The sequence below is a fragment of the Accipiter gentilis genome, chromosome 34 (assembly GCF_929443795.1).
Source record: "Accipiter gentilis chromosome 34, bAccGen1.1, whole genome shotgun sequence".
Taxonomy (NCBI): domain Eukaryota; kingdom Metazoa; phylum Chordata; class Aves; order Accipitriformes; family Accipitridae; genus Astur; species Astur gentilis.
The window spans coordinates 10,136,067-10,151,209 of NC_064913.1; the positions used below are offsets into that span (position 1 = coordinate 10,136,067).

At 35.5% G+C, this 15,143-nt stretch overlaps 1 protein-coding gene across 2 annotated transcripts in view; it reads right to left on the reverse strand.

The window, feature by feature from the left end:
- MGAT4C (MGAT4 family member C) overlaps nucleotides 1-15,143 on the reverse strand; it is a 402,472-nt gene that overhangs the window by 258,308 nt on the left and 129,021 nt on the right. The window lies entirely within an intron of this gene.

Genomic DNA, 15,143 nt, shown 5'->3' on the forward strand with positions numbered 1-15,143 from the left:
AGAAAAAAAAGGGGTAGACTGTTAGGAAGTGTATCTAAAACTTTAAAAATTGTTACTATTGAAGAATTTCTGTAATAATTTCTTTACTTTCTTTTTCTCTAATAACTGATCTGAAATAATAATAATTCTTTTTAGTTTAGATTTCAGTTAGACTAATGCTAAATCCTTTGCTTTCTATATAAAGTATGCTTCGCTGGTCCAGGTAAGCTGCACAAGTTGTAGCAAAAAAACCCCAAAACAACCTGATAGAAGAATATGGGATACCTAGGCTGTAATTTAAATGCATCATAACATCAAAGTAAAGAAGATAATTTAATACTTTTTTTGCAGTTATGCTACTATTAGAGGGTTACTTTTCTAAAACAATGACAGGAAAACCAGACAGCCCACATTTGTTAACGCTATCACAAAAAACTAAGGGACTATGACTCTCGGAAGACATAGGCTACATTCCAGTTTACTACAGTATGACTGAGTTTGTAATTGGAGTCCATATGTTTTGTAAAACAACAATTTCTGCTTCTGTATCCTTACTGAAAGAATGTAGTCAGTATAAATATGGAAAGACAAGTAGAACATAACACAAGAAACACCACTTCTAAACAGCCAATCCTCAGAGAAATGGAGAAAGGAAGAAAAGTACTGAATTAAAACAGAATCAGAGATCAATCAAAACTTTATGCAATAATGTATGTTGGCAACTTGCAAAAAGATTCAACATGTCCAAAATGAAAGGAGAATAAAAAGGAAAAATTTTTGTTACAAAGAAAGAATAATAGAATTTTAATCCTTAAAAAACATTTTACATATTCTTCAGAAAATTATATGTAAATTATATAGATAGGAGAATAAATAAGGCAGATTTGCATATTATATGAAATTATCATAGTAAAATTCGGTCTTGCATAACATTTTCAATTCTCAGCCAATTCTGAGAAAGGAATATCTCTATTACACTGTAAACTCACCAACCCCTCTTTCATCCTTTCCTTCAACATAGCTGATAAATATGATTCGTTCCTTCTATGATATTTTAGTGGTCCTCTAAAAGTTTTTATTTAAATATTTACTTTGCATTCAATTTCATTAAGTGTTGAAGAGGGATTGCGATTGAAAACAGAGTACAAATGGTCTTCTTCCCTGTATTTGCAATATATTATTAGGTATTTTTACTGATAAAATAACAAATATAGAACTGTTAGTTTGAATGAGATTTTTACTTAGATTTTTAATAGAGTGTTGATTCAGTGATGATTCTTCCATGAAGGCCACTGAGAGAACTGATGTCGGCATTTTGTGAAGTGATAGCTTTCTCTACAAAAAGTCTAATAGAAAGTCAGTAATTTTTTTATTGAGACACTGATTTTGACTAAGAAGTAAAGAACTACCCCATGCAGACTGTTCTATACCAACATTATTTCTACATTATAAAGTTTTCAGAATCTTTCCAATGTATTTTTAATTTTTTAAAATTTATTTTATATGACTCTTCTAATTAAAAAAAATATTCAGAATGCTCCTCTTTTTGTGGCAGAAGTAAATTTTCTCTAGTTATTTTGACATACTAATTAGACACACTTCAACCTGCTTTGTACAACATTATGGGTGACACTCAGAATGTCAGCTGGAACAGCTAAATTTGCACACAGAAGATGAAGAAATATGGGAAGGAAAGCTACTAATGAGTTTTAGCGGAAAGACCAATATGCAACCAAAGAACAGGATAGGTTCTACTGTGAAAGAAGAAGAGGGTTTTTTTAACAGCAACAAAATCACAAATATTTGGTGTGCTAGATAAATTACTGAATAACCATTTTATCACAGCTATTTTAAATTATTGAATAACCATTGTATCACAGTTATTTAACCTGCACCAGAACTGGATTCTCAGCAAAGGAAAGTGTAAAATTACTTATCACAGCCCTTGAATAACCCAGTGACATACATTTTTATAAACCGGACCATTAGAGAGAATGCAGTTTTAGACATGTAGAGTAATCTTATATCACCAGTGCTCTTTAAATGTTTATAAAAGTACTTTGAAATTGGAAAATATTCGCAGCCCAAGAATATACAATTTAAAATGACATCATTAGATTATTAGGAGTAAGACTATTTGCCGACAATTAGGTACTCTGAACTTCAAAGAAAAATCTGTCAAGGAAAGATGTGAAATTTGCAGTCCTCACTATGATTAAAGCTTTTAAAATCTACTACTCTATGACTGCTTAATCAAAAAATTCCTTGTTAATGTATACATAACAATAATTGAATCTTCTAATGCAGAGACAATGACAACAGCAACAGAAACAAAGGTAATCCATCTTCCAAAACACGTAATTACAAAGAATGTCAATGCTTGAGATTTAAATTTATCAGTGACTACAATTTTTCTCTCACTCACGTATAAATAAATGCAGAGAACATATAACTGGGAAAACTATTAAAGTAGGTATGAAGAAATTGCTTGCAGCTAGTTTACAATAGAAAGCACATACCAGTATAGTTTTTGTAAATGTAAGAGCACTCAGGTTATATTATTCAATCATTCTCTTCAATGAATGGAAAATGAGACATGCAATATTCTGCCTTATAAATTGCAATTTTTTTCATATACTAGGTAGTCCCATATTCTATAAACTCTGGTATTCATAATCCTAGCTTTTAGTATTCAAAACTATTTGAAGATCTAGATCTATAAATCAGAGCATGCTGATCCATCACCCCATGGCTTCCTCTAGACATGCACTGCCTGCCTTGTTGGCAGCACTGCGCCATTGCCTTGCTGGCGTTCCACTGAGAGCTTTCATAAGCTGCAGGGAAAATTCTCTCCTTAATCTAAAACTGATTACAAAATAAAGATGATATAAAACCAGCCAAATTATTTTTGACAAGAGTCACAGTGAGACATGAAATGGTCCTTAGACCTAAAGCGGAAGTGCGACGCTCCTTGCATCACAGGAATTTCTGAGCCAGCTTTCTCTCCCATATCAACCTTCATCTTACTTTTCTGACTCCCTCTACTTTTCACTAGGTTAATGAGGACTGTGTGCATTTTTAAGGCAGGATTTATTTTTTTTTTTTTTATGATGTGTTTGTGATGTACTCATTAAAGTAAGACCTTTCAAATTATTCAAACCTTTTGATAAGCTTTGAATTTGAAATCTCCATACTGTCTCCCTTCCCAAACAGTATGAAAGAAAGCTGGACAAGAGATCCATCATAAACAATGCCTTGCCCTGCCATGCAGACTTAGTCTACATTAGTGTTTTAGTTCATACCAGGAGTGTGCTTTTGAAGTGGTCATGCCCACTTACTGCATTTTGGTTCAAATTCCAGACGTGGACATAAAAACTGGATTTGGGGTTATTTTTTTGGTAATGCAGAATCAGATTACATGTTCTTGAGACCACAGCTAGTGACCTCCAACATCTCATTCAGTCCAGTGGAGCAAATAAAACAGTATGAAGTAAAACCACCCAACATGTTTGTACTGACGACCTAATCTCCTTTTTTTTCTGAAAAGCCATTCCTTTGGGCTGAAGTGGACCACCTTGCAAGTACTTTGAGGAAAAGGAATCCTCTTAGACTAAACCGTAATTCAAAAACTCTCCCAGTTGAAGAGATACTGCTGAATCATTTATAGCAAAAGCAGTATTTCTGTTCATTTAAAAATACCTTTTCAAGTCGTGTTTTATATGATATATTAGAATATAAAGCAAGGTATTAATTTACACCTTACTATTTTAAGAAAAGCAAAGAAGAAAGTTCTCGGTTCACCTATTGGATAGTTTCAAGATGTGGAATAAAGTATCAAATTATGGCAAACAGTATAGATATAACTTTCATTTTACTTTCTCGAAAATCAAAAACACTTACTCAAAAACTTTAAAACAAAGATGAGCACATGAGCAAAAAACCAATCAGGGTTAAGTTTCTTCAGCAGTCTATACTTTGCACTGGCAGACAGTCAGCAGAGGGAAAGGAAGTTAATTAACACGAATTGTTCCCAGAGCTCAGCTGATATAATTAATAATGTAGGTACACACAGACACAAATTATGAAGAGGAATACCGATTTGTCTTATATGAAAAATGAGGGGTAGAATCCTTTAGTAACAGAAGCCTTGACAGACAGTATCTTACCCCATGAAAGAACCTGTTAACATTTTTGCACCCAGGGGAAAGCATCATAGAATGCTACATATAGTTTTTGGAAAATTATTCTGACACCGTTCAAAGACTGACACTTATTCTAAGATGACAGGTTTGAACATTAGATTGTAACTCTTTGTATCAGGCAACCTATACGATAGTCATTTATTCTTGGATAGTTAATTATCTATGTCTGGTGTGTGTCCACACACAGAATTTTACTGTCCCTCATCATTTAAGGATTCTATTAGTTAAAGATGGATGAGACATTTCAGCTGGAATCCAGAGGTTTCTTTCTCTTTGAGCCAATTCTTATTCCCTGTAAGAAATCTGAAACACTGGGTCACTCAAGATATTTCTTATGAGGTACCTTTTGGCATCACTTGAGATACATCACTCTGCTTCCAAATGTTTAATTTCTGAAGAGTGGCATATTGCCATCAACTGCACTGAGCCTTTTCACTGGATCACAAAGTTGTTACCAGTTTTAAAAATAACCTCCAAACCTCTGCCAAATTTCTTTTTTTTCACTTGTGTAACAGTGACTCTAGAAGTACTCCTTCTTTACCTTGAATAGCACAAAGTGTTTTAAATGAATAGTCTTAGGTAAGTGGGTTTGCTAGTCTCCAGTGCACTAAAGCGTAAACAGCCCCAATTCCAATTCAACCTTTCAAACAGCAGTAGGAAAACACTAGCAGATGTGTGTATATGAACACATTGCAGCCAAGACAGAGTAGTTCAGGTAGTGCTAATACTCCTAAAAAGATAAAGCACTGGAATGATCCTCCATTACAAAACTGAGATACAGCCTCAATCATCTAAGCAGCTACCCAATCCAGAATACATAATGAGTCCTCTATTGCAAAATGCAAGCAATGCTTGAAAATGTAGGGAGTTTGTTGTTGTTGTTGAACATCGTAATTGGCAGCATACTAAGTGGGTCTAATATTTCAAATTCTTTTAAAATTGCAGGAACAGCAATCTAAAATGTGTGATACTCGCAGGCAACTGCCCATGAAGGTTGAATTAGTGAATGGGAATAGAATGTGTCCCCAGAAAGTGACAAACTGTGATATATTTGCTGACATCATAAAAAGATCTGTACCTTGAAATATAGAGGTAAAAGAAAAGCCAGTTACATAGGAAATGAATATAATAAGTGACACGAGAACAATCTCTTCAGGAGAGTCAGGTCGTTAAGGTAACAGGAGTGACCTTGTGGAGTAACAGATGGATGAAAGGCTGTAACTGTAGATATAATAGGAGGAAGATGTGGAACTGCTGAGGCTCCAGCCTGCTCAGTTTTGGAGACTATTTGTTGTCCAAAAGGAGCAACGGCTGTTAGAAGAGAGAAAGCTAGAATAAGATACCAGGGAAGGTGAAATACAATGGTTCCTTGTCAACAGGAAACTGCAACCAAGTAAAATCAGAGATGGATATGAGGAATCTGTATGTCAGCAATCTTGAAAGAAATTGTCACTTTTATCCTTTTCATCCAGCTTATATAAAAGCTGGCTCCATTAATTTATTTCTAAAATTATTTAATGTAGCCTGCACAAATGAGAAAGTAGATAAAAATTAAACCCAAGCATTTTTAATGGACATTGTGACATTTTTAATACTGAAGGGGAAAGAATTTTAAAAGTATGAAATAAAATCTAAATTCTTAATGTTCAAGCTATTTTAATTGATTCCTCAATATTACAGAAAGAAAACTGACTAATTTGTTAAGTAAAGGAAAAAATCTGTAGGAAGTACATAATAAGAGCAATGTGTGAAGTATAAAATAGTTTTATCTTCAGTCTGTGACAAGGAACTTCATGTTCATGCACCAAAGGTAAAAATTTATATATTGTTGAAGTAATGTAGTACCAAAGCCACTGAACAGGTGTTCAAGGTATATTGGAAGGTATCAGGAAGGAAGGATTAACTCTTTTGTAGGAGATTAAGGATGACTGTATCAAATAAAGAACATCCAGGCAAAATATTTATGCAAGTAAGTTTCCATCAGGAGTCAGGAAAGAAAAACCTTGACTACAAGTAATAATAATAGTAAAAAACCCAAGCCACAATAAGGAGAAAGCTATAGCTATAAGTTGTGTCATTACCATAGCTATCGAAAAGCAGAAATCACCTTGAGCTAGCTTTGCCACACAGCTGAAGTTCACTCCGAGTTTCCAAGTGCCTTGTAGCTCATCATTCTTTTTACATTAAATAAGTACTACCCTTTATAATACCTGTTTCCTCCTTCTAAGCACAGCAGTAGCATCCTCATGACAGGTTTGAAACAACTCTCCAGTCTCTAATGATGGGATAAGGACCACAAGAAAGAAATAAGGCAATTAGGGCTTGTACGGGCTCAGTTTCAGTTCTAGAAGGACTATGGCATGGGAGAACTAATGCATAAGTTGTTCATGATGACAGATATGTCAGAGTCTGAGAGAGTTCTTGCTAAAAAGAAAATATCAAACAAAACCCAACTGAGAGTCAGGGAGAACCTATGCCTTAAATTAAGTGAGTCTGGTTTAATTTGAAGCAAGGGAAAAACTTCTGAGGAAAACAATTTCTCAAATGTACTACAGGAAGAATGAGGTCTTAGTTTGCAAATATTATAGAAAATGGCAACTGCGCTAGCATTGCCTTTATGGTCACGTACATTGTACAGAAACAATATATCTATGAAGCGATCCAAACCCAAGATAGTTACACCCAAAGGGGAAGAGGAATCAGACCTTGGTGGTGTAAATACATGTGCCGAAGAGAATCATGGCATATAATGCCATAAAAACATCATGCAATAAACTTTGATATAATAATTTATACGTAATACAGACATTATGTAATAAGACTTATAAACATCCCAAAACATACGAACTGAGTAGACACTCTATCTCAAAAATGGAATAAAAGGCTAGAAAATAAAGGGGAAATTAAGAACAAGAACAATTAAATGTGCTTTGAGTCACGTTAAGAGTAATAATCATTACCAAGCTTCATGAAGAATAGAGTGGCTATGAATAAAACTACCTTGGTCAAGAATGCATCTTCTCAGGATTGGAGTTAAACTCATACTGTCTGTTCTAGGCACTATGGCACTCATTTCTTGCAGAATAATAAATAATGAAATATACAGTAGTAATAGAAATACTTAAAGGTATAACAGCTTAAAGGAAAAAATAATTCATATGATGGACTGATGGGAATGGTGGAAACAGAAATGAGTCAAGCAGTTCTCTAGTGAAAGTCAAAAACTTCAGATGTTGTGGTAAGATACATAAAAGAGACACACAGCAGTGAGAAGTACAAGGGACTAACTCTGGCAAAAAACGGATGGCAGGGCAGCTTCAGGATCAAAGCCCTGAATGCTGAGAGGATGATGGCAATAATCACACAAAACATTCACTAGCAATCTACTGAGTTCTGCCTCCCTCACTCTAACACTTAATTGCTTTCTCTGATACATGAAGCACCTTTACAGTAACTACTTCTGAATTAAAGCTTTGTTACACAGCTCTCACAACAGAAGCACATTTTCCATTTCACTCCACCCAACACAGATTCTTGTTTTCTCCAGACATTGAGATATATTGAAGATTAGGTTGTGTGCAATGCAAAAACCTGCCTTTAAAATGTAGTCTAAATTTTAAACAAATTAAAAGTATTCTTCCTGATTATATAAAAGCATGTTTTATAAAGTGTGAGCTACATGTTGCAAAGTCTTCTCTGTATTAAAGAGTATATATTACATTTTTAAGGTCAAAGTCTAAACAGACAAAAAAAGACTGTAAATGCGGCTGAGCAATTTCTTCTATGAGGTTTTCAGGATGAGAGTCTGTGTGCCAGATCAGAGCATAGGAATAAGACTTTATTGCATGCCGCAAACACGTCTTCCTAAATGTTACTAACTCTTCAGAGGACATCCATTGATCTGTTAGATGTTGCTCTGGCCTTCAACAGTAATAGTATTATAGGCTGCTGTGCTATCATGCTGTTTTATTTTTAGAAACTTAATCCAACAGGAATCAAGGAAGCTTCACCAGGATAAAATGACAGTGAGATCTCAGATTTTATTGGTCAAACTAGCTCAAAACACATGTTTTATTTTAGTACTGAGAAGTACAATAATATTGTAATACGTTTTCTATAATGTTGGTTTTGAATGACATAATACAGAAGATTTTTCTTCAATGTGAATAGTCAGAACAATGATAAAGATGAGATACTAGAACATAGTTATTGACAGGCACTTTGAGGAAAGAGAAGGAAACAGAGAGAGATTAAGTGGAATCAGGAATCAGTGTGTTACTTGCAGAAAGCCAGTTTTTGGTGTAACACAAGTTCAATGAAGAGAAAGCAGCTGAAAAACAGGAGGAAGGACAATTTTACCAATAAAAATTGTGAAGTACTGGAAGGTATCAGTGAAGGAAAGGTCAGAATTAGAAAAAAAGTCAGAAACTGTCTCAGAGAAGTGGATCTCCAGGAAAGATGAGCGATCAACAATGTTAAAAGAGGCAGAAATAAACAATAATAAGCATGAAACAGAGCTGACAGAAAAAGTAGATACTTATTTTGCTTAGGGCACTTTAGTTAGCCTAAAGACATTTAGCATGCTAATGTAATGTGATGCATGACAGCAACAATAAAATAAAATGCCATTGACCCATATCAGTCGACATAATCCAGTACAGCTCTTCTGTAAGCAATGTAACCACTATGATTCATACTACATGAGTGTCAGGTGCATAAAATGAAAGCAGGAAAGTTCAGACTACTTGTTACAGTATTCAAAAATATGAATTTCTACCTTGCCTTCCTTACTTTCCCCAACCCCCTCACAGAGAAATTATGTTCCAAGATTTAATTAAATCATTTGGTAACGGATAACTCTCTTCAGGTCATCCAAATGTAATAAAATAAACAGAAAAAATTATACTAGAATATGTATGAATCACGCACAAATCTAGATAGCAGATATTTTTGTGTGGTATTTAGAAATGAACCTTTTCTATGAATTCTTTTCAGAGGACAAAGCTTATTCAAATACATTTATAGAAGGAGCATGTAGCTGTACTGTGTTTGAAATATCACTTCATCAAACAGTAATGTGCATTCTGCTGCCCACTGCAAGCCAAGTGACGGAAAAGAACAAAAACTTTAATGGACTGTAACTAAGGAGGCTTTTGTAACACAGAATTGTGTTCTTAAGAACACATTATGCTTATGTCTCCCTAGCAAGCCGTGAATAGATCAGATATATTCCCAAAATTTTGTAGACTATTCTTTCAGCTGTTTACATCTTGAAGTTTAGACCTTGTTCAGAGATACCTGGTCACATATGCACCTATGTCAGTATTCTGCTCATGGATTTGTGTTTTTTTAAAATTCTACTCTAATTCTATTTTATCATATTCTAGGGCTACTGTCATGTGAATGTTTCTCAAAATAAACATCAGAAAAAAAAACAACCAACCAAATTATTTTTTCCCTCTTTTGAACCATGGCACAAGAAGGCTAGTAGGCAATCCTATCATACACACATAAAAAAAGTCCAAATTATGTCTGCAAATCAAATTCATGCTCTTGGCCACCCAGTGAAGGGCTTTGGGATCCCTTAAACCTTAATGAAGATTTCCAAAATGTAAAGCCTTTTTTTTTTTTTTTTCCATTTCTATTGTAAAATAAATACAGAATTCACAGTTACAGACTCTCCTTCCTTTAAGCTGACTTTTCATCTGGAGAAAAAAAAAAAGAAAAAAATTACCTCATTAATAAAAGAGCAGCCTCTGCAATATCATTTTATTAACCTTCCAATAATAGTGCCACAAACTGAAGTTACAGGAATTTTCTTATTTGCAAACTTTTCATATTTAAGTACAAAATCAATCAGTAATAAAAAAGTGTCATAAGGACAGCAAATTTTTTCTTTTCAAATATCCTTGACTACAAGACATTAGTGTAAGGGAGATTAATTTAGTGCATTTAAATTATTCACACTAGTTTCAATGAATAGACTGGAGCCAATCTAGGAGAAAAGAAACCTTTCAATAGGATAGTGAAATAAAAGAAGAATATGTGTTGGAAGTATAGTGTTAAAATTTAAGGCTTCTAATAATTATACCTGTAGAGTGTAGACATGATGGATTTTCTGAGGTGCTAAGTAACTTCCTTTTAAGTCAATCAAAGCAAGATATTGATGCTCTGAGCTTTGAAATATCATGGTTAAGACCCCAGGTGAAGCCCAAAAGTATGTTCAGTTTTGAAAAAATTGGTTAACTACAGTTACCCATTACTTTCTCTTTCATTTTATGTCTGTTAATAGTAAACCTTGTCTCATTTGTTAAAAATGCTGAAATAAAAATATGTCAGTGATGTATACCAAACATCACTGGGGTTAGACTGAGAAGTCTACATCTACATTTACATCTACACCTACATACAAATAGAATAGCCACCTACTTTATATTTTTTATCCGAACCTTTCAGAACAGCTTTCCTATACAAACACAGAGCAGGATTCTGTGAAGGAAAGATATGTGCTTTGGGATATATCTCGCTGCAAGTTTTGCTTTCTTGATTTTATTATAGAAACCAAATAAAGTAACTGCAAGATTGCAAAGACCTTCATAATTTATACCGGGAAATGGCAGATGCAAAGGTAATTTGGTATTTCTTCAAGGCTCTCTTACCTGTTTTAAGAAAATACCTTGCCTTACTAGCTTCAAGTAGTCATTTAGCTATCTAACACTAGCTCTGAATAATTGCATTTCAAATATTTTCAAGTATCATAGGTAGTAAAGTGACAAAAAGATTTTCACAGCTACTTCACTGATCTGTCATATCACTACAGTTATTTATATTTGAAAAGTATATGCACTTTAATAAAAAAAGTATATACATTTTAATGGTGTCTTCTGATCTAAACACTTGTCAGTAAAAATACTTGAAATACTGAGCAAAAAAATCACAAGACAAAATACTGGAAATTATGTCATTAACCATAACTATCCATTAAAACCAGTCACGTTACTACTGTTTAGGGCTCTTCATGTATACTTCCTTGTGAGTGCTTTAAAATTGCTTAGTTTTGTAATAAGTCATTTATTTCATTAACATAACAAAGTATTCTACTAAAAACCACGCTCTATTCTAAGAAAAACCTATAATACGAGAAATTGTGTGGTAATTCATTACACACAAACTCAGATGGGCACAAACAAGCATTTAAAATACCTTCTTATTTCAATACAACTTTTTCTTTAGAAGAACCAAATTAAAAAGGTGCCTTATTACACAGTCATGATACTTTGCAGGAGGATTGGTAAAAAGACTGGAATATTTTTTGATCATTTCTACACTTGTTAAAAGGTAACATGCACATTTGGTCAACAAGAAATTTTTGAAAAAAAAAAAAAAAATCTTGATGAGCTGCATTGCAGGAGAGCAGAGGTTGTTGGCCTGTTCTCAGACATCCTGCTTAGGCAGGCAGATTGACTCTGAATGTGAAGCACTGTTGCATACACTGTGTAAAACTGCCCGGAAAAGAACAACGCTTAACTCCTTTCTTTACATTCTAACAGATACCAAAAAATCTCTCTAAATAACCAGTTCTGTAACACTATTTATTTATCAAGCATATGCTAACAGTAAAAATAAACCTATACTACCATATGAGAAAAGTTATATCATGTTACGTAGATATTTTAGCCTGCCAGTGTAGATGACGTTTTTCTTTTTTCTGAACTGATTTGGTATGAAATATCCCCCTCCTAGACCACTGAAGTCCAACATAATAAGGAAATAAAAGACATAAATAATTAAAAAATAAAATAAAATAAAATAAAATAAAATAAAATAAAATAGTTCAGAAACCGTGAGAAGGGAAGTCATTGTTGATTTTAACAGATCTTATTTATTCCCAGTGCAAAGTAAGGAAGAAGCCAAGCTGATGCAAATTTTGAGTAATTTCATGTAAATTAATATGTAAATTAGTTGTAGCCCTCTGGTTCCTGAAAAGTTGCCAGTGCAGCCTTTTGTGTTGCAAAGGTTGTAATCCATTGTGCTAGACAAGGGGAGCAGACCACAGCATAAGTGAAAGCCAGAAAGAGCTATTTAAGGAATTAAAACCAAATAAATTAGAGAAACAGCAGCACCACAAATGTCCTCTAGATGCACATATTTTTCATTCATTTCCTCATTACGCTCCTTAGTTGTTTCTATAACACCCAAGTGATACTAGTGTTAGGGATTAGCACTCTGTTCCATATCTACTTTCAGGTCTCTGTACACACTGCGAGAAGTCTCTTATGCAGTAATCAGTCGGATTACTTTTATCTTTCATTACATTAATGTATTCTGGCAAGACTACCAACATACAATGTTTGTCTCTTTCTCCAACAAATGTTGTACTTTTTTTACCACAGACTAGAAAGCTGCTCCTGAACTATTGTCAGCTATGTCAATTGTATTCCTGCCCTTTACATTCCTTTTTTAAAGGCCTACATCAGAAAATTATTTGAAAGAAAAAAGTATATATATATATTTCTTCTTCCTTCTTCCTTTTATGCTTCTAAATCATATTGTAAATCAATGAAAAAGATTTCTAACTGTAGTTTATCTCACTTCAGCCTACCTTCTCCCTTATTCGTATGCATGCAGGCACACGCGTCCTCTCACACACCCATTTCCCAATCTCTGTTCAGTTGGGCATCAGGAGGCAGATGAGGGTGAACTAGGGCAGAAGAGAGGACAAGGGTGGAGATGTGAAGCTGGAATGAGTGACTGGAAAGGATACAACCACTGGAACAACCTCACGAACTGTGGCATTTTTTCCAGAATTTCATGATAGAAAAACCAAGGAGTAACTACATATAAAATGATCTGTGCCTGAGGACTGGATGTGGGAGACAGATGTGCCAGAAAATCCAAACGATGAGAAAAGAGCATGGCTGAAAACAACCTGCATGAGTCTAGCTGGAGCTCTGATAACGAAGGAAAGCCAAAGGCTATGTGGAAAATACCAAGTAATATTTATGCTGCTGATGCACAATAGGAGCTGACTACCAACAGCTGATGCAGAGGACCCCTCATCTCAGTACGTCTACTTTGGACTGCAGTTAGCCTGGGTTCCCAGCCTGAACATCCTCACTACATACACGGTCTGAAGCAGCAGGAAGGACAGCTACTCCACCCATGTTTGTTTTCTGAATGGCGGGTCCCTTGATGAGCTACATCATGTTATTCATTCATTTAACGCTTCTACTGATACTTGTGCTCATGTGAGGTTTTACACATGGAAGCAAACCTGATTTCTATTTCCGTATCTATTTCCAGCTTGTTTGTTTCTGCTCCTTTGCAAGATATGTCACTGATCCTGCTACCTGAACCTCCTCCTACCTCTGAGACCCATCATTGCCAAAACAAACTTTCATTGCGCATGCATGAATTTCTGTGTGAGGGGAAAGGGCATGAAATGGTGACTTTACTGTTGTGGTTATGGCAGCTAGTACATGTGCCCCCCTTCGAAGATTTGGCTTGATCTTCCTGAAAGTACTTTTGACTGAAGAGAAAGATACAGATAGTGATTTTTTTGGGAGCCTTTGTGTCGCTAACAGATTTGGCCCTTGGATGATCAGAGACTCTGAACCCTGGAAACAATTTCATCAGCAGGCTGGTGTGATTTCATCCTCTTGGCAGAGAGACAGCCCACACCAGCTGCAGAACTTTCAACTGCAGAACAGCACAGCTGAAGCCTTCTGCTATAGGTGTTTTTATACGATTTTGCACAACATTACTTTAAATAGAAGAGTTTTCAGGAACTTTTAAATGTAGATAAGACAGTGCCTAAGTGGAGCTCATAATCCCTCAATAGCTATCAATTAATGGCTGATCAACTGGGGAGGACACCTTTCAAGTTTTCTCCCTCATTATGCACATGAGAAATATTGATGAGACCGTCCAGATATGGGAAACATATGAATCTTTCTTCTTGTGCTTTCCTGGTGTGTGGGTGGTGTTGACAAGCTCCAAATTTCACTGTTGTGCCTACTCCAGGATATTCATGACTGCGTAAATCACATTTGGGAGGCTTCCCAGGAAGGATGCATAACAGCCGAGTTCTGTTACTCTGCCCCAGCCTCAAAAGGAATGCTGACACCTTTCTCAGCAGGACAGGGACATTTGCAGGACTCCGATATCAACTTGCAACAATGGAGACACTATACTCCAGCATCAGTGGCTACAGTCAGCCAATGATAGCCCATGTCGTGACATTATTTGTATGCCACATGGCTTTAAAACATGGTTTTGATTGCCTGAGTGCAAAATGGCTTCACATTAACAGATCAGACACCAACATCCTCCACTTCTTCTTGATTATGTGTGCCAGATGTGTCCTGCACAGCCTCTGTGAAGATGTGACAAGACTTTCTATCCAGACCAGAACAGCAAGGACCCAGTTTTCTCAGGCGCTATACGCTCATATGTCCACATAATCTGCAAGGAATCGGGACACGTAGAATAGCACTCATCTGTGCTTTCATTGTAAGGAATACTCTGAGAACAAGAGGAATGTAGCTGCACATCAATGCCTTTAGTATTTGTCCCTCTTTTAGCAAAGATTGATCAGCTGTGTCATTTCCTTGGAGTCCTGAGCAGCACCACACTGGATCTTCTGAGACACCAAAAAAGGACACTAGGGACAACTGGTTCCCTGAAAAAGGGGCACCTGAAGGTAGGGCATGTAAAGAAAAATAGTATTGAGACAAGAGGAAGGCTGGATAGATAAGGAAAGAGCGAGAGTCACTAAGGAAACTGGGTGCAACAGCAAATATGAAGATATACGAGTCATGTTTTATAAAGCACAAGAGGTACTGCATAGTGTGGGTGACAGCCTGATGTTTTCAGAACTTTCTGTTAGCACATGTGTGCTAGTACATTCTGGAAGGTTATGCCCACTCGTTGATCCATTTGTTCCCATTAGAGACACTCCTG